The following is a 19,655-nucleotide window of genomic DNA, read 5'->3' as shown; positions in this document are numbered from 1 at the left end:
ATTCAACATGGTGCTCAGTTACGAGTGGTGTACCACAAGGATCTGTTGTGGGTCCTCTTCTATTTGTGATTTTTGTAAATGATTTGGACGAAGGAGTGAAAGGTTGGATTAGCAAGTTCGCGGACGATACGAAGGTGGGTCATGTTGTGGACAGTGCGGAGGGCTGTTCTAGGTTACAAAGGGACATTGATAGAATGCAGAGCTGGGCTGAGAAGTGGCAGATGGAGTTTAACCCTGAAGAGTGTGAGGTGATTGATTTGGGAAGGACAAACTTGAAAGCAGAATACAGGGTTAACGGAAAGATTCTTGGCAGTGTGGAGGAGCAGAGGGACCTTGGGGTTCACGTTCACAGTTCCCTGAGAGCTGCCACCCAGATGGATAGGGTTGTTAAGAAGGCGTATGGTGTGTTAGCTTTCATTAATAGAGGGATTGAGTTCAAGAGCCGTGAAGTTATGCTCCAGCTATACAAAAGCCTGGTTCGGCCACATCTGGAGTATTGTGTCCAGTTCTGGTCACCTCATTACAGGAAAGATGTGGAAGCGTTAGAAAAGGTACAGAGGAGATTTACCAGGATGTTGCCTGGAATGGAGGGAAGGTCTTACAAGGAAAGGTTGAGAGAGTTATGGCTTTTCTCTTTAGAACAATGAACGATGAGAGGTGACTTGATAGAGGTGTACAAAATGATCAGAGGTATAGATAGAGTAGACAGCCAGAGACTTTTTCCTCAGGTGGAGGTAGCTTTTATGAGGGGACATAGTTTTAAATGAAAGGAGGTAGATATCGGGGAGACATCAGAAGTAGGTTCTTTGCTCAGAGAGTGGTCGGGGCGTGGAATGCATTGCCGGAGAGGGTAGTGGAGTCGGCATCATTAGGGGCATTTAAGCGGCTATTAGATAGGCATATGGATGATAGTATAAGGTAGCAGTGGAGGTTAGATAGACCTTAGGTTTAGGGTAAAAGTTCGGCACAACATCGTGGGCCAAAGGGCCTGTACTGTGCTGTACTGTTCTATGTTCTATGTTCTAACTTAGATGAGAAGACCAAAGGTATGGTAACTAAAATTGGAGACGACATAAAGATAAGAAGGAAAATATAAGTGACGCTGACATAGCAAGAATGTGACAGAAAATAGATAGGTTGAATAAATGGCAAAAATTTGACAGACGAAGTATAATCTGGGAAAATGTGAAGTTATTCACTTTGACAAGAAAATTCTTTAAAAAGTGCCATTTAAATGGAGAATGACTACAGAATTCAAACATGCGGACAGTTTAACAGTTGTCAGAACAAATGATTGCTCATTCGGATCATTACAACTTTACTGGGTTAGATTATTTTTAAACGTACACCAAATTTATTCATGGACTGCTGCGGTTCAAGAAGGCAGATCACCATCAATTTCTCAAGGGACAGGTATTAAATGCTGGCCCAGCCAGCGACAACCACATCCCATAAGTGAATTTTAAAAAAGGTATTGTAAAAATCAGAAGGCACATTATGGACCAAACATCCAAGTGCTGTACCTCTAGAAAGGAGCCAGTTTATACTTTTGCATCCTCCCAGGCTTTAGACCATCGCTGTATTGCTTATACTGTCCCCCTCTCAGCTATCACTGTCCCTCTTCTCTGTATATTCTTAACCCACAACGGAACTGGAAGATGTTGTGTAAAAACAATGGATTCTGTTGTATTAAATGACTGGCTGACTCAAAACACACATCTGCTATCTGGTTATCAGTCAGGACAAAGGAATGGGAACCTCAGTCTACCAGAGCAAGAACAGCCACAGCCACCAGCTTGACGTTTTGGCCGAAAGGTCTGTGGATGCTGTAAATCAGGAACGAAAACAAAGTTGCTGGAAAAGCTTAGTAGGTCTGGCAACATATGTGAAGGAAAAAACAGAGTTAACGTTTTGGGTCCGGTTCTGTGGAAGGGTCACCGGACCCGAAACGTTAACTCTGTTTTTTCCCTCACAGCTGCCGCCAGACCTGCTGAGCTTTTCCAGCAACTTTGTTTTTGTTCCTGATTTACAGCGTCTGCAGTCCTTTCGTTTTTTTTTCGAAGTTTTGGGTTGGTCTTCAATGTTGCTGGAACCTCTGATGAGCTGCAGAACCCAAACATTATTCTGCAGACGGTTACCCAGAGTGTTGTCTGATAGGCTGCTGACATAAACCATCAAATTCCTCTGTGGATGTAAATACCTGGTCAGAATAAATAGGTAGTTTTAATATTTGATGAAATGGGGAAGGGTATTTGACCAAATTCTTACCCTCAAATCTCCCATCAATGATAAATTGGTGGAGGTTACCAGAATTTCATACTTATAATGATACCATTGTCAACACACAACTTTCCATCTGAAATACAAGTAATCAAATTGTTGAAGGCAGTGATAGAAAGAAATGTAGCAGCAGCAAGCAGGCATTTTAGTCACAAACGTTTCTGATCTATCAGTCTATACATATTTCAATAAGGAACAAAATAACCATTTACTCTGACTTGGTGTTTGTATTCTTGGGGGGAGATGTCAGCTCTTGACAAGGCTGCATTCTAGCATTTGCTGCCATTGCACCTTCTGGATGAAGGAACTGAGGGCATTGTTGCAAAGTCTGCAGATGACACAAAGATAGAGGGAGGGTTAGGTAGTGTTGAGGAAGCAGGGAAGTTGCAGAAGGACTGAGGCAGGCTAGGAGAATGGACAAAAAAGTGACAGATGGAATAAAACGTGGGAAAGTGTGAGGTTATGCACTTTGGTAGGAAGACTAGAGTTGTAGAATATCTCCTAAAAGGGGAAAGTCTTTAGGAATCTGAAGCGCAGAGGACTTGGGAGTCCTCATTCAGGATTCTCTTAAGGCTAACTTACAGGTTCAAATGACAGTTAGGAAGGTAAATGCAATATTAATATTCATTTCAAGACAGCTAGAATACAAGAGCAGAGGTGTATTGCTGAGGGTGTACAAGATTTGGGTCAGACCTCATTTAGAATATTGTGAGCAGTTTTGGGCCCTGTATCTAAGGAAGGATGTGTTGGCCTTGGAGGGGGTCCAGAGGAGGTTTACAAGAATGATCCCAGGGTTGAAGCGCTAGCCAATATGAGGAGTGCTTGAGGACTCTGAGTCTGTACTCAATGGAGTTTAGAAGAATTGGGGGGGTGGGTGTGTAGTGGATCTGATTGAAACTTACAGAATCCTGAGAGGCCTGGATAGAGGGTATATAGAGAAGATGTTTCCACCAGATTAGGACCTGAGGGCACAGCCTCTGAGTGAAGGCACAACCCTTTAGAACTGCAGCGGTGAGTCAGCCCAACACTTCTGCATCGAGGCGGTCCTAGTGCCGACTCATGCCTGCTGCAACGGAGGTGAATTTGGGCCCAGTACAAGACCCAGCTTAAGACTGAGATGAGGAGGAATTTCTTCTCTCAGAGGGGTGTGAGTCTTTGGAACTCCATGTCACAGAGAGATGTGGGGGTGAGAGCCCTTGTGTATATTTAAGGCTGAGATACATAGATTCTTGATCAGTTGGGGAATCAAGGATGATGATGAAAAGGCAGGAAAGTGGACATGACAAATGTTGGATCAGCTGTGATCCTACTGAATGGCAGAGCAGGCTTGAGGGGCCGAATGGGCTACTCCTGTTCCTATTTTACGGTCTCATTAATTGTCAAATACATAATCAAGGCAACTGAAAGAGACCATTCAACCCCTGGCTCTGATATTTAAAGGATCACAGCTGACCAATCCCTCAACCCCAGTTTCCACTTTGATTTCATATGTCTCAATACCATAAGCTAATAGTCTACTAACATCCACAAAACCCGTTACTAACAAATGTACGGGGTGCTGTATTTTCTTATTTCAAATTCATGATTTTTTTTTCAACCCTTGCTAAGCTGTTCCTATGATTTGTAAAAGAACAATGATTTGGCATAACATTGTCCAGGACAAATATTTTATAATCTTAAAAAAAAATTTGGCTTTCTTTGTTATTTGTGCTGAAGTTAGCTGAATGCAATGCAGAATAGGTAGGGGAGTAAATAGGACAGAATTCAAGATGATTGAGCCTTGAGGGATATATTTTAACAAATGGCAGCGACAGTCAGAAAAGTCCTTCTAAAAGACTTTAAAGAAGAAAACAAGAAAATTCTATTCTGTATATAAATGTGTGCTATTCAGAACGGGGCACAAGATAAGTGGGATGAAAAAGATCCAAAATGTTCCCTGATTTTAAACTGTGAGAGCAAGACATGCGGGAATAGATTCAAACAAGTTTAGGACTAATATCAGGAGGTTCTTCATACAAAGAGCAATCTATATAGTGAATTGACTTCTGTTTAAGGGTTAAATGCTGCAAGGGGGAACATTTAACATCTTTCTAGGTTAATGATTTGAAACAGACCAATTAACCATCCTCATCTGTAATTGATTTAAAATCCTTATACAACTGCCTGGCATCATTCAATATTTCACAATAACAAAAAGACTGTCTGAAAACATACCATCAAATGCCAAAAGTGTGAAGTAGATAAAACATAGAACATGCTGAGAACAATTAACAGGCCAGGAATGCTTACAGAGACTTAAGACCCTTAAAGGATTATAACAAAAATGCTATTTTTTTTCCCCTTTCCACAAATGCCTGACCTGAGTACTTCCTGTATTCATCATCTAACTATTCATTCGTTATCATTCTTTAAGAATGGGCATATGGCCAAGATAGCAGATGGTGAAAGATACCCATGGAAACATTGGAGTAAAAGGCAACTCCTTAGGGACAGAATGCCTAAACCAAAACAGAACAGGATCACTCAAAACTGGGGTCTGAAGATGCCTGTCACCCATTAGAATTAGCCCTTTGACAATCATGGTTCAGGATTATCCTGATATAAAGCAGCCTCTCTCTCCTCAATGACCACTGCAATTGTAGGTCAAAATGCTCATAAAACAGGAACTTCTAAATAAACTATGCAGTGGTCTGGAATTAATCAAAACTGCAGCAGCATTTAGCTTGGCTTGGGATTTGGAGTTAGGTCAACAAAAAATAAGGTTGCCCCTTAGAAGTTTAGGTCTGGGGAATCCCAGCGTTGATGTGGGAGGGGGAAATAAATATCAACATTAACCAGGAGAGCTGCCCTTAACTGTGTAAAAGTGTCAGCCTTCACTGAGGAAGGGAAGAGACAGAATCACAGCAGTATTACTGCGCCGTCTCTTCAAATAAACACCAATCTGCCAATCTGCAGCTTATTCCCATTCCCCTGCGCATTATCTCTATCCAAATAATTATTCAATTAAACCTACCTCCACCAAATTTCAAGGTTTATCTTTCAGATAACATTGAAAAACAAATTGAAGGTGCAGCTAAGAGGTGTTTTAAATTAAATGGAAAAAAGAGTGCCAGTATCAACTGGGAAAGTGGAAGGGTTGTATAGGGATATAAAGATGTCTGTTTATGTTCTTGCAGTATACAGAAAACCACAGAAAAACTGATGTATATTTGCAATTAAACCACATGAATAAATTGGAACTGTCAGGTCCACAAGATCTGAAAGCTACAACACCAGCAGATCTGACATTATCTATGGAGACAGAAAAAGAGTTAACATTTTGAGTCCAGTATGACTTTTCTTCTGTACTTCAAAAAAATGGTCATGCCTAATCATATGATGCAAGAATGAATAAACCATACCACGGCAGGTGGAGATGAAGCCCAGACACAGAGAGAGAGAACTGCAGTTTGGCAGACAAAGGAATGGTTAATGGTGGCCAAGGAGAATGAAAAGCTGCGAATGGGGACCATTAGTGGGGAAAATAGATTGGCTGTGGTGAAAGCAGCTTGTGTGATGACAGGTTCAGGGGTGTGGGGGGAGGTTGGGGTAAGGACATGGAGAAGGTGCTCAGGCCCTAAAGTTGTTGAACTCGATATCGATTCCTGAAGGCTGCAGGGTCCCTAAGCGAAGAATGAGGTGCTCTTCTTCCAGCTTGTGCTCAGCTTCGTTGGAGCACTGCAGCATGCCTGAGACTAAGGTGTTGGCCAAGGAACAAGGTGGTGTGTTGATGTCTCTGACAATGGGAAGCTCAGGGCCATTTCTGCAAATAGAGCATAGTGTTCCACAAAGGAGTCACCCAGTCTGAGCTGTGTAGAGGAGACCACATTCAGAGCAGCACAACTGCATCTAGAGAAAAGACTTCCCAAACAAAGTGCTTTACACTAATTAGTTTTCTTGGAAACGTAGTAATAGCTGTTATGCAAGAAACACAACAGCCAATTTCCACATAGCAAGATTCCAAACACAATAATGTGAAAACAACCAGATAATCTGATTGAGCTGTTAGTTGATAGTGAAACCAAGATAAATAGTTACAAAAAAAATGTTTACTTTCCTTCAAATTGGTGTCAAAGGATCTTTTGAGAGTGACATGAGTACACACCCAGTACAACACTGGCACCTTAGCCAGGATTGGTTTCTGTAATTTCCTGTGGCGAGATCTGAACCCACAACCTTCTGACTGAACTGCACTACCACTGAAGTTCCCAAGGCTTGAGTGGTGTTCAGAACTGGGGAGGGTTGTTGGGGGTGAGATAAGAAGTCAGTGTGAGAACGGTTGTTGGGCAGCCTCAGAGCAAGAAACAATCTGTCAAAATTTATTCTGATACTCCCTTTTAATACAAAAAAATCAAGCTGCGATGTATAGATGTTTGACAAATCAACCAGGCTGCCTCAATTTTCAATGAAAAAATCTTGTTTTTCAATACCGAACTGAAGCGTAATAACTACTGACAACACTCAGAAGTCCCTCAGGCACGCAGAAGTGAATAAATAGGGGCCCTAGTGATGGGTTAAGTGACAACACCCGGCTAACTACTTGCTTTTAAAACATTCACGTTTTTGCAAGAAACATGCTCCTTTTGCTGGCTCGTCAGTCTTCGGAATTCTCCAATCCAGAAGGTGTGGATGCTTCATCTTCAAATATATTAAAACTGGAGGTATATTAACTTGAGGTCTTTCAGGGAGCCAAGGGAGGGTCTGGGAGAGTTGAGCTGACGCTAGATTAGCCATCACTGTTATTGATCAAGCAGATTGGTATGCTGCCCATCCAGTTCTCCTGCCTTAAACCATCTCACCCAATCAAACAACTCCCTCTAAATCTGCCGCCGATTGCTTTTAAAAACCGAAGCACCGAAATGCCATCAGTGATGTCACTGGGCTGCCAATCCCATGTGCTACCTCAGCTATTCCTTGCATTCTCTCCCAGTTCTTCGGGCTGAGTCTGTCAGAGACATGGGGGAAAAGAAACAGCTGCTCCAAAGGAGGGACAGCGTTGATATCATCACGGATTATATTGGCAGCACCATATTGAGACAGGCAGCTCCCAGCTGCCACTTGGTCACTGCTCAGAGATGCCATGTGCTTCTGCAATGCTGTGTTCTTGTGCGTGTGCACACACATAGCCCCACTGGAGGTGGCTGCCACTATAACCACAAGCAATTCACCAAGTGCCTAAATCATAAGGCTATTTTATTTGTCTCCTGGGCTGCTAGCAGCAATGACACGTACCCAAAACCAGGGCTTGCCTGCAAGACCAGGTCAGAGGCTAGGAATTCTCTGGTGATTAACTCACCTCCTCACTACCCAAAGCCTGTCCACTCTCTACAATTCACAAGTCAGGAGTGAACAGAAGAACTAGAAGCAGGAGTAGGCAATTCAGCAACAAACTCCACTTTCCTGGCCACTCTCCATAACCTTTCACTCTATTGGTAATTAAAAATCTATCTCCTCCTTAAATTTACTGAACGTCCCAGAATCCACTGCACTCTGACGTAGTGAATTCCAGATTCACTACCCTTTAAGAGAAGTAATTTCTCCCCATCTCTGTTTTAAACCTGCTACCATTCTCCTTAAACTATGACCTCCCATTCTAGATTGTTTTCCTCATGTGGGGCAGTCTCTACTCTATTTGGTCAATCCCTTATAACATCTAATATATCTCAATTAGACCTCCTCTCATCTTTCTAAACTCTAGTGAGTTTAAACTGCTCAATCTCTCCTCCTAAGACAAGCCTTTCATCTCTATAATCAATCTAGTGAACCTTCTCTGAACCGCCTCCAAATCAGTCACATCTTTCCTCAGATAATGGGACCAAAACTGTATCAGGCACTCCAGTGCTAGCTTACTCATGCTTGCACAGTTGTAGCAACACTTTCCTATTTTTGTACTCTATTCCTTTAGCAATAAATGCCAAAATTCCGTTAACCCTCCTTATTAGCCGGTATCCCTGCAGACTTGTTTTCTGTGATTCATGAACAAGGGCACCCATACGTGTGCACAGGAGCATTTTGAAGTTTCTCTCCATTTAGATAGCCACCGTGGATTGGGTTATACAACTGTTGTGGCTTGCTTCCACACTGTAGGGTTTCTATGACTCAGTTTCCAACAGACAATCCCCGCTTGTTCTTGAAGCAGTAGCAGAAACAGTAGAACTGGCAAACCAGACACATGCTAGTCCCAGTCAATACAGTGTGGAGCTGGAGGAACACAGCAGGTCAGGCAGCTTCAGAGAGGAGCAGGAAAGCTGACGTTTCGGGTTTACACCCTTCATCAGGACTTTCCTGCCCCTCTGATGCTGTCTGACCTGCTGTGTTCCTCCAGCTCCACACTGTATTGACTCTGACTCCAGCATCTGCAGTTCGTGCTACCTCCGACATGCTGTTCCAAGTTACTCTGTGTACTTCTAACCCTTAGGTTCATTTCCAAGTGTCGCAGTGGGGTTAACTGGTTTTACTCTTTCCCAACTCCCAGCTCTCACTGAGGGCTCTGGACAATTTTTAGCTTCAAAATAGAGCAGAATGAAGTTTGGAGGATTTAATATTTATACCCAGGACAACCGTAGATAAAGAGGTGCCCTCTCAAAGTAAGTCGAGGGAGGAGGCAAGTGTTCAGAAACTTTGCTTAGCTGTGTGCGTTCAAAATAAAACCCTAACAGATCCACGATAACATGTTTACCACAGGGCGGTTAACCAAAAACAGAACTGCAACACAGCAGAGGGAGCTCCGCCAGCACTGGGATGCATGTCCCTATTTTACTGAGTCTCTGTGTCTCCCAGTCTCTCCTTCTGTCTGCGGAGCGGAGCTGGTTTCATTCTCCTCGGTAACTACCCTGAACATCAGTAATGTCCTAGTTCTCTGACCCCCATTTGTAGCCAGCAGCCAGTACTTACACAGACAGCAAACTGGAGAATAACACGCTCATTCCACCTGCCAGTATCGCTCAGAGAAGCTGGCTGACTAACTTCCGGGTTACCAACCGGTCAAATCAAGGCCATGTCACGCCCCAGTCTGCACGTTTCACATCTTTTATGTTATTGGCCTAACTTTCTTCTTAAAATGTAAGTTAAAATTTACAGATGCGCAAGTATTTAAAAAAAAGCAAAAATGCTCTTAAATCTAGACGCTATTTAAAGTTATAAACACTCAGCAGGTCTGGCAGCATTTAGAGAGAAAGTGGTCGTTTGCCTCTGACTCCTAGCTGGGTAAGAAACTAAGCTGTCCAGAGGGTCGTAGGCAGGTTTAATTGACTGGACAAAAGTAAATATTTGGCAGTTGCGGGATGCTCTGGGAAAATGTGAACTTGCTCACTTTTCAAACAGAAAACATTTTTAAAATGGTGAGATATGGCAAATGCAAGGTACAGAGGTACCTGAATACCCAGGAACAAGAATCACAAACAAAGATAGTTTGTAAGTGAAATAACTCCACAAAGGCTGGTATCTCGTCACCAAATCACCCTTTGTTTACACGTGCATAGTACAATACACTGACTAAGCTCCCTCAGAGCCAGCTCTCAGAGTGAACAGAATCGCTGACACTCCTGTTTATATCTGTCAGCCAGGGCTCCCTGATTGGACCAGATTAACAGCCCCAATCAGGGAACACATATTCTATGAGATTCATTTGGCTGAGCTCATTCCAATCACTGCAGCAAGTACAGTGAGTGATTAGGAAGACAAATGGAATAATAGTGTTTGTTACAAGGGGAATGGAATATAAGAATAAAGGAAAATTATTGCATCTCAACAGAGCTTTAGTGAGACAGTATGTTTAGTCTAGGTACAGTTCTGGTCTCCTTACTTAGACAAAGATAGAATTGCATTAGAAGCAGTTCAGAGAGGGTTCACTGCATTAATTTTAGGGCTTATCAACATCTCCAGTGGGAGAACTGTGCTGGAAAACTTGGCAGAGTTTGGGAGAGAAATCCAAGAGTGACAATTCAGGGAAGTTGGGAGGTTAGCTATTAAGCAGCTGCTGTTGGTCCCAAGCTTCGATCTAGTCCTGTCAAAAGTATAAGAAGTACGTTAAGCTCCCTAGTATATATTTAATATTCTTTAAACTGGAGGAAGTGAACAGAGTCGCTTAATGGAATGTCATGGTAGGACAGCTCAGCCATGTGGAATGTTCTTTCTGTGCATTGAGAGAAGTAAGGGACATTTCTAGTGTCTGGGGTGACCACTTGTGCAGGAGGCAACTACAGCAACTCAAAATCCATGTTTTGACCTTGGAGCAATGGGTGTGAAGCATCTGCATGTGTGGGATCCGTCTTGATAGCACTTACAGTGAGGTATGTGTAAAGAGTGCACACACAGAAAGGGAATGGGTGGCTATCAGACAGAGTGAAAGCACTAAAGGAATGCAGCAAGAGCCCAGTCTGTGGCACCACAAATGGCTCACTTTCACGACAGGGAATGTTGGTGAAAAGAGTGGGAGAGCAGTAACCATCAGGGGTTCTACTGTAAAGGGAACACATAGTCATTTCTGCAGCCACAGATGATAAGTTGTCACCCTGGTGCCAGGGTTAAGGGTATCACCAAGCAACTGTGGCACATTCTGAAGAGGGATGAAGAACAGCCAGAGGTTGTGCTCCATGTCGGTACCAATAGCATAGGTAAAAAGAGGAATGAGACCCTGCAAGCAGAAAGTGGGGAGCTAGGAAATAAGTTGAAAAGCAGGACTTCATTATCACCCTCCAGTGGGATCCCCTCACCCATCACAATGTTATCACCCAGGACATTGCTTACCAAGTCCCTGAGATCAATTTTCTCTTCAAAACAACATGGTCCCTTGACATCAGGGCACATTTGACCAAGTATGGCATCAAGGAGTCGTAGCCAAAACCGGAGTCCATGGAAAAACTCTCTGCTGGTTGGAGTCATGTGTGGCACAAAGGAAGGTGGTTGTAGCTCCAGAACATCTCTGCAGGAGTTCCTCAGGGCAGTGTCCTAGGCCCAACCACTGCCTTCACTTACCTCATCAATGACCTTCCCTCCATCATAAGGTCAGAAGTGGGGATGTTCGCTGATGATTGCACAATGTTCAGCACCATTCATGACTCCTCAGATACTGAAGCAGCCCATGCTCAAAGACAGTAAGACCTGGACAATATCCAGGCACATGGAATGCTGGCCTTTATTGCAAGTGAGATAGAATATAAAGTAGTATATGGAAGTATATGGACTATAGGGAAGTCTCGAGACAAATGGATGGGGATAGTGGTGAGACCATCACTGGAGTAGTGTGTACTGTTCTGGTTCCTTATCTAAACAGGACGTACTTGCAATGGAAACTATTCAGAGAAGGCTCACCAGGCTAATTGTATGTGACGAGGGGCTATCTTAGGGGGAAGGGTTGGGCAAGTTGACATTGTCCTCCTTGGACCGTAGAAGAATTAGAAACAGTTTTAGTGAAACATGAACAGGTCTGAAAGGATTTAAAGGATGGATGTTGAGAAGATGTTTCTTCTCGTCAGGAATGAAAATCTAGTTTAAAAATAAGTGCTGTCTCATTTACAATGGAGATAAGAGAGAATTTAATCGCAGAGAAAATGCTAGTCTATGAAATTCTCTTCCAAAGAGAGTTGTGGAGGCAATGGACATATTGAAAGCTGAACTAGACAGCATTTCAATTAACAAAAGAGCCAAAGGTTATGGGGGACAGGCAAATAGGTGGAGTTAAGGCCACAAACAGGTGGTATTGAATGGGAAAGCAGATTTGATGGTCCAAATGGCCTTCTACCATTGTTATCAACTCATGTGGTCTCATTCGTTCTGAATGTAATTAATGTTGGTGGTTTATTAAAAATTAAAATAACTGTTTATCTTTAGTTTAACAAGTGTTTTGTTTCTTTGTCCAAATTCCAATTTTCTTTATCCTTTATTTTGTTTTCTGTATATTTTATACAAGACCTCTCCATGGGTTGTCACTCCAAAGCCCACAAATGGCCTCTGGAGAGCTGCACATGTATTGATCATGAGCCTTTTCTCCATCTTCACCACAGTCCACAAAATCCAGGCCAATATACTTGTGTACGCGAAAGAAAGGTCTGTGTCCGTGCTGTGTGACTCTATGACTATAACACAAATGTCTATATAACCAGCAGTGGTTAGGAAAATGCCATCATTTCTGATAGTGGCATTACATGAACAATGGTGTGTCTCCATGTGCCATTCCTACTCAATTTGCATTCTCTTTCTGATCAATCCTTGCAACTATATGGCAACTACAAAGTAATGGTCTGAATTTTAAATGGATTGGGAAATCGTCTCACAAATTTGATTGAGCTTTTTAAAAAAGTAACAAAGAGGATTGATGAAGGCAGAGCGGTGGATGTGATCTATATGGACTTCAGTAAGGTGTTCGACAAGGTTCCTCATGGTAGACTGGTTAGTAAGGTTAGATCATACGGAGTAGAGGGAGAACCAGCCATTTGGATACAGAACTGGTTCAAAGGTAGAAGACAGAGGAGGGTGGTGGAGGGTTGCTTTTCAGTCAGGAGGCCTGTGACCAGCGGTGTGCCACAAGGATCGGTGCTGGGTCTACTGCTTTTTGTCATTTATATAAAATGATTTGGAGGTGAACATAGGAGGCATGGTTAGTAAGTTTGCAGATGACACCAGAATTGGAGGTGTAGTGGACAGCGAAGAAGGTTACCTCAGAGTACAATGGGATCTTGATCAGATGGGCCGATGGGTCAAGGAGTGGCAGATGGAGTTTAATTTAGATAAACGTGAGGTGCTGCATTTTGGAAAGGAAAATCAGGGCAGGACTTATACACTTAATGGTAAGGTCCTGGGGAGTATTGCTAAACAAAGAGACCTTGGAGTTGGGAGGTCATGTTGCGGCTGTACAGGACATTGGTTAGGCCACTTTTGGAATACTGTGTGCATATGAAGGATATTGTGAAACTTGAAAGTGCTCAGAAAAGATTTACTAGAACGTTGCCGGGATTGGAGGGTTTGAGCTATAGAGAGAGGTTGAATAAGCTAGGGCTATTTTCCCTGGAACATTGGAGGCTGAGGGGTGATCTTATAGTTGTTTATAAAATCATGAGGGGCATGGAGAGAGTAAATAGACAAGGTCTTTTTCCTAGGATGGGGGGTGTCCAAAACTAGAGGGCATAGGTTTAAGGTGAGAAGGGAAAGATTTAAAAGGGACCTGAGGGGCAACTTTTTCATGAGGTTGGTGCGTGTATGGAATGAGCTGCCAGAGGAAGTGGTAGAGGCTGGTCCAACTACAACATTTAAAAGGCATCTGGATGGGTATTTGAATAGGAAAGGTTTAGAGGGATATGGGCCAAATGCTGGCAAATGGGACTAAATTAATTTAGGATACCCGGTCAGCATGGACAAGTTGGACTGAAGGGTCTGTTTCCATGTTGTATATCTCTATGACTCTATGAGTGACAAAATGTGATCAAAAACACAGCAAAAATCATCAAATTCGGTGTTAGTTAGAAAACAGCATTAAACTTATTCAACCGCAGCAAAAATCAGTGGAGTGCCTGAATTATGTCTGAACACGAGTGGTGTGCTTTTTGACACCTGGTTGGAATGGTAGGTACTATAGCAGGCAAACTCTTTATTGACCAACCCAAGTTAACATCCCTCAGGCCTGACCTTCATTTTAATTCTAGCCATTTGTTCGTTTGAGGAGAGATGGGGGCAGGGAGAGGTAGGACCAAGCTTAAGAGTCGCAACAGCGATGACAGACTCAACGTACACAAAGATAATAAATATTCTCAGGATTTGATGGTACAGTAACTTACTGCAGGTGGATACACCAGCTACAAGAAAACACAGGTCACAGAACTGACCTTAATTAATACAAACGGCACTGAAAGATCAGGGGGGAAATTGTATTGATTGGACCATTGGAGGGGACTTAGATTCCCCACAACTTGCTGCAACATTTTAGGAATCCTGCTGTAACAAGCAATGGTTAACTCTGTAGCTAAACTGCTGCTGGCAAAACACAAGTTCCAGGCATCAATGGTATCTTGGAGAGTCTCGGTGTCCAGTTGAGTGAACAAAAGGTATACCAGCATGTTTTGTATCAGGATTGAGGAACTTGAGACGACTTAGTGATTTGGTCATATATAGTTATCTTACTATTAGTTTATTTGAGCTAAAATTTGCAGGAGTATTATCACAGAAAATTCCACAAGCTAATTTCTCAGGACTGAGTATTTACAACTTAAAATACATAGATTCTTATAAAGTAAAAGCTAAAGCCATATTAATACATTAACTCCAGTCATGTCTATTCGTACACATCACTGCTGGTGACTATGGCCATATGCTTACTATAAGACTGCCACAGAGAACAAAACACCATGGCAGTGAAAAGCTGGGTGGGAGGAATATGTCCATAATCAGCTAAACGCAACTCAATCATTGTCCTAAATTAAAATCAAAAGAGTTCTGGAGAAGGGTCACCTGATCTGAAACGTTAACTCTGATTTCACTCCACAGATGCTGCCAGACCTGCTGAGATTTCCCAGCAATTTCTGTATTTGTTAGAATCTTTGTCCTGATCTTTATAAATGGGAGTTATGATTTGACATGTAAAATGCGAGGGAATATGCAGCATTGTGACTGCGTCAGAGTGTTACAGAGATGTAAATGCCCAAGTATATCCGTCCTCATGTTAGCTGGGACTCTGTTGGAAGCGTATAAACCTCTGAATCAGAAGGTTGTGGGTGCAAATCCCCTACAGAAATGTGAGCACATGGTTTCTCTGATGCCATGCTGAAGGGGTGCTGCAATCTTTTCAATGAGGCACTAAACTGAGTTTTTCCTTCTTTCTTCAATGGACACAAAGGATTCTGTAGCACTATTTGACAGTGAGCAGGGCAGTTCCCCTAGTCATGTGCAATATTTATTCCTCATCCAATATAATTAAAACACAATGACCTTGTCTGATTGCTATTTAAGGAAGATTGCTATGTACAAATTGGCAGCTGCTTTTCTACATTATATCAGTAACTATACTTTCAAAAGATATTTTGTGACCTTTGGGGCATACCGAGTTAATGAATGTTGCTACACAAGTGTTAATCTTACCTATTTTTTAACAGTTTAAGCCAAATTGATAAGCTTTAGACATTGCCTCAGCTCACAATATGACACAACAAAGTAGGTTTGAGAGAATGCCATCTGAGCAAGTGAGCTCATGCCATTGTTTTGGTCCTTTCTCATGCCTAGACTTGAATGTACGCCAATGATCAGAAGAATTTGATATATGTTCAATGTCATAAGGAACTCTCAGTTTCTTCCTCAGAAGTGGAAATGTATGAAATGCTCGCTTAGGTTGTGAAACCTATTTTATACCATAACTGCAATCCAATTCACAGCACATCAATTTGGGACGTAACGAACATTAAGTTGAGGAAGTAAAATTATAGAGCGTACTTTTCACGGTTACTCAGCCAGTTGGCAAGTCAGCAATGGCTAAATTTAAGATAAGCTGACAATGGAAGCATAAATATTTTCAAGTTTGAGTTTTTACATTCCACTGGCAGGTATTTACTGTCCTGAATCTCATTGGTGGCTCTTGTACATTTTAGCAGCATGTACTCTTTCCAGCATGCCCTCAGACCTGTTAAACTTCATGTCAATCCTCTGAGCTTTGCTACGAACGCCCTTTGAGCAAGAAATATGGCAAGTAATTTTCAATTGTTTGGAGTCCTGAAAATGCTGCAACGTCACCCCGCATCCACACCGCACCCCCCACCACCCCCTCCCCCACTTTAGAAATGCACATGAATTAGGAGGAGTAGGCCACTCAGCCCTTCAAACATCCTCCGCCATTCAATAAGATCACGGCTGAGCTGATTGAAACCCCCCCAACTCCACATTGCCGCCTTCTCCAGGGAACCACTTACCCCCGTTGCCAACCAAGAATCGATCTGCTTCTGCCTTAATGTTATTCTGGGAATCTGTTTCAATTGCTTTTTGGGCAAGATTGTTCCAAGGACTCAGAAACCTCTTGAATTAGCTTTATTGCCACATGTACTCACATGAGTATGGGGAAAAATTTACAAATCACCATAATGGCACCATCTTAGGCTCAAAGGTCCCGAGTGCAGATTCTTGAGTACAAATTCTTAAGAAAAAATATAGAAAACTAAACATGGTGACTCAGTGGTTAGCACTGCTGCCTCACAGCGCCAGGGGCCCAGGTTCAATTCCACCCTCGGGCAACTGTCTGTGTGGAAGTTGCACATTCTCCCCGTGTCTGTGTGGGTTTCCTCCCACAGTCCAAAGATGTGCAGACTAGGTGGATTGGTCATGCTAAATTGCCCATAGTGTTCAGGGATGTGTAGATTAGGTGGGTTATAGAGGGATGGGTCTGGGTGGGTTGCTCCAAGGGTCGGTGTGGACTTGTTGGGCTGAAGGGCCTGTTTCCACACTGTAGGGATTCTATAAAGAAATAGAATGTTCAGAATAACAGTCCTTCCACGATAATATAATAAGAAAGAAGAAATTTAAAAAGAGAGAACTTAAGACAGTGTCCACTTAGTCCATTTCATGGCTCTGGACTTGAGGACTCGATGCCCCATTGGTATCCTAGGCCAGACCCACCATGATACCGAAGAAAACTTTCACATGGAGTCACAGACTGACTGAAACCACCATAGGGAGACACAGATTGATGCCAATGCAAACAGCCACCGACAGGAGAGAAAATGTGAGAAAATGTGTTGCCTCACCTCTGTCTTAGTCGGCCTGTGTGTGACACGTTATAAATATTCTCCCAAATGTTTGGAGAGCTTAGGCTTGGCCTGTGAAAATCAGCCAGGCCTAACACACAGGATAGCCAGATAACCACAGCCAGCTGCCCGTCCAGAGGCGAAATCGTCTCCAAAAGATCATGACTCTTAAATTCTTCATTTACAGCATCTTCTGCTTTGATTCTGGATCTCCAGTATTTCCCAGTTTTGACTATTTATTACTGTAACATTTTTGCCATTATACTCGCTGTTCATCCCTCCCAACAATAGGTGGTGCTGCTGCTCCTCCAAGCTCCGTCCATCTCCAGGGCTTTAATCACTCTAAATGGTGATGTTTACTCAGCTTGCCAACTGCTGTTCAGTCACATTTTATTGTCCTGTAACTTGCATCAACATTTGAGTCACTTACTCTTCTTACTGTTGAGTTTGAGAGGCGACTAGCCTTTTATTTGCTCTCCCTGGACTTTGCCTCTTGCTGTCACCTTCTACTACAGCTGCCTGTAACCGAATGCACAGTTTTATCAGCTGCTGACATCTTGTTGGCTGTTTCAGATATTTTTAATCACCTGTTCAGGGATGTTATGCAGTAGGTGGAACTTGATCCTGGGCTTTCCAGGCACCAGGTGGAAACAGAACTACAGAGCCACAAACAATTGAATTTAAACTCCCACCATCTCCCCTGGTGAGATTCAAACCCAGAGATAGTAGGAACTGCAGATGCTGGAGAATCCGAGACAACAAGGTGCTGGATGAACACAGCAGGCCAAGCAGCATCATAGGAGCAGAGAGGCTGACGTTTCGGGCCTAGACCCTTCATCAGAAAAGGGGGAGGGGAAGGTGGTTCTGAAATAAATAGGGAGAGAGTGGGAGGCGGATAGAAGAGGGATAGAGGAGAGGATAGATGGAGAGGAAACAAACAGGTCGAAGAGGCGGGGATGGAGCCAGGAAAGGTGAGTGTAGGTAGGGAGTTAGGAAGGGGATAGGTCAGTCCAGGGAGGACGGACAGGTCAAGGGGGCGGGATGAGGTTGGTCGGTAGGAAATGGAGGTGCGGCTTGAGGTGGGAGGAGGGGATAGGTGGGAGGAAGAACAGGTTAGGGAGGCAGGGATGAGCTGGACTGGTTTTGGGATGCGGTAGGGGGAGGGGAGATTTTGAAACTTGTGAAATCCACATTGATACCATTGGGCTGCAGGGTTCCCAAGCGGAATATGAGTTGCTGTTCCTGCAACCTTCGGGTGGCATCGTTGTGGCACTGCAGGAGGCCCAGGATGGACATGTCGTCTGAGGAATGGGAGGGGGAGTTGAAATGGTTCACGACTGGGAGGTGCAGTTGTCTATTGCGGACCGAGCGTAGGTGTTCTGCAAAGCGGTCCCCGAGTCTCCGCTAACCTCATCCCGCCCCCTTGACCTGTCCGTCCTCCCTGGACTGACCTATCCCCTTCCTAACTCCCTACCTACACTCACCTTTACTGGCTCCATCCCCGCCTCTTCGACCTGTTTGTTTCCTCTCCACCTATCCTCTCCTCTATCCCTCTTCTATCCGCCTCCCACTCTCTCCCTATTTATTTCGGAACCCCCTTCCCCTCCCCCTTTTCTGATGAAGGGTCTAGGCCCGAAACGTCAACCTCTCTGCTCCTATGATGCTGCTTGGCCTGCTGTGTTCATCCAGCCCTGCACCTTGTTGTCTGAGATTCAAACCCATGTCCTTAGAGTATAAGTCTGGAAGTATGACCATTATAACCAATCAGCCTGAGAAATGTCATACTGCATGCACCTGGTATTCCCAGGCAGTCTCCCATCCAAGTACTGATCAGGCCTGAGTCTGCTTAGCTTCCGAGATCAGACATTGTAAGACTGGTACGTGTGTAGAAAAACAATTTTGAATTAGTCTATTGAGACAAATCATGACACAGCTCTGGGATCAGGTGACCCTTGAGTCTATCCAGAGGCAGGGACACTGCTGCCCTACTACAAGAGCCTAAAGCAGTGCCCTCTCAGCACCCCATCGGGATTTCAGTCAGGAATGTTGGTCTTGAGGTCTCAAGTGGATCATGAACCAACAACCTTGTGACAGAACAGTGAACATGCTTTCAACTGAGCTACAGCTGTGCTCTCATTGATCAGTGCATGCTTTTACTAAATGAAACAATCTAATCATTGTTAACTCCTTGAATCAGGAAGGCCTCATGTCTGGTGGTTAACCTCCCAGAATGTATCCATATTGGTCTTTTTTGTTCCACGGTAGCCTGCATGTAGTGGCAGCCGGTTATTCAACCAGAGCTATGTACATCCAACAATGACTTGCATTTGTATAGCATCTTTAATGGAGTGAAATGGCCCCCAAAATACTTCACAGGAGCATTATTGAACAAAATTTAACACTGAATCCAACATGGGGCCCGAGCGGTAAGCTTGAAGAAGGAAAGAGAGAGGGGTTAAAGAGATGAAAAGATTTAGGAAGGCAACTCCAAAGCTAGGAGCTACAGAACCTGAGTCCACAGTGTCCTGTGTCCAATGGATAGCAATCAGGAAAGTTTGCCAATTTCTACTATCCTGTCTAATGGCACACTGAGAGCTATTGAAATCCCCTTGTCACTGA

The 19,655-nt window shown here is 43.4% G+C and overlaps 1 protein-coding gene across 2 annotated transcripts in view; it reads right to left on the bottom strand.

Moving 5' to 3' along the window:
- The window catches only part of ddo (D-aspartate oxidase), a 70,451-nt gene extending 52,985 nt beyond the window's left edge, over nt 1-17,466 (bottom strand). The window contains exon 1 of one of the 2 annotated variants that reach the window (XM_048596812.1): nt 17,037-17,466. The gene's annotated coding sequence lies outside the window, so the exon portion shown is untranslated. Of the gene's footprint in view, nt 1-9,213; nt 9,286-17,036 lie in introns of those variants that run through there. The other variant, XM_048596811.1, reaches the window with a different exon arrangement.
- Nucleotides 17,467-19,655: the final 2,189 nt, after the last annotated feature.

This window comes from Rhincodon typus, chromosome 5 (genome assembly GCF_021869965.1).
Source record: "Rhincodon typus isolate 14 chromosome 5, sRhiTyp1.1, whole genome shotgun sequence".
NCBI classification, from domain to species: Eukaryota; Metazoa; Chordata; class Chondrichthyes; order Orectolobiformes; family Rhincodontidae; genus Rhincodon; species Rhincodon typus.
Note: the sequence above shows the minus strand (reverse complement) of the source record. Positions and strands in the feature narration are given on the sequence as shown.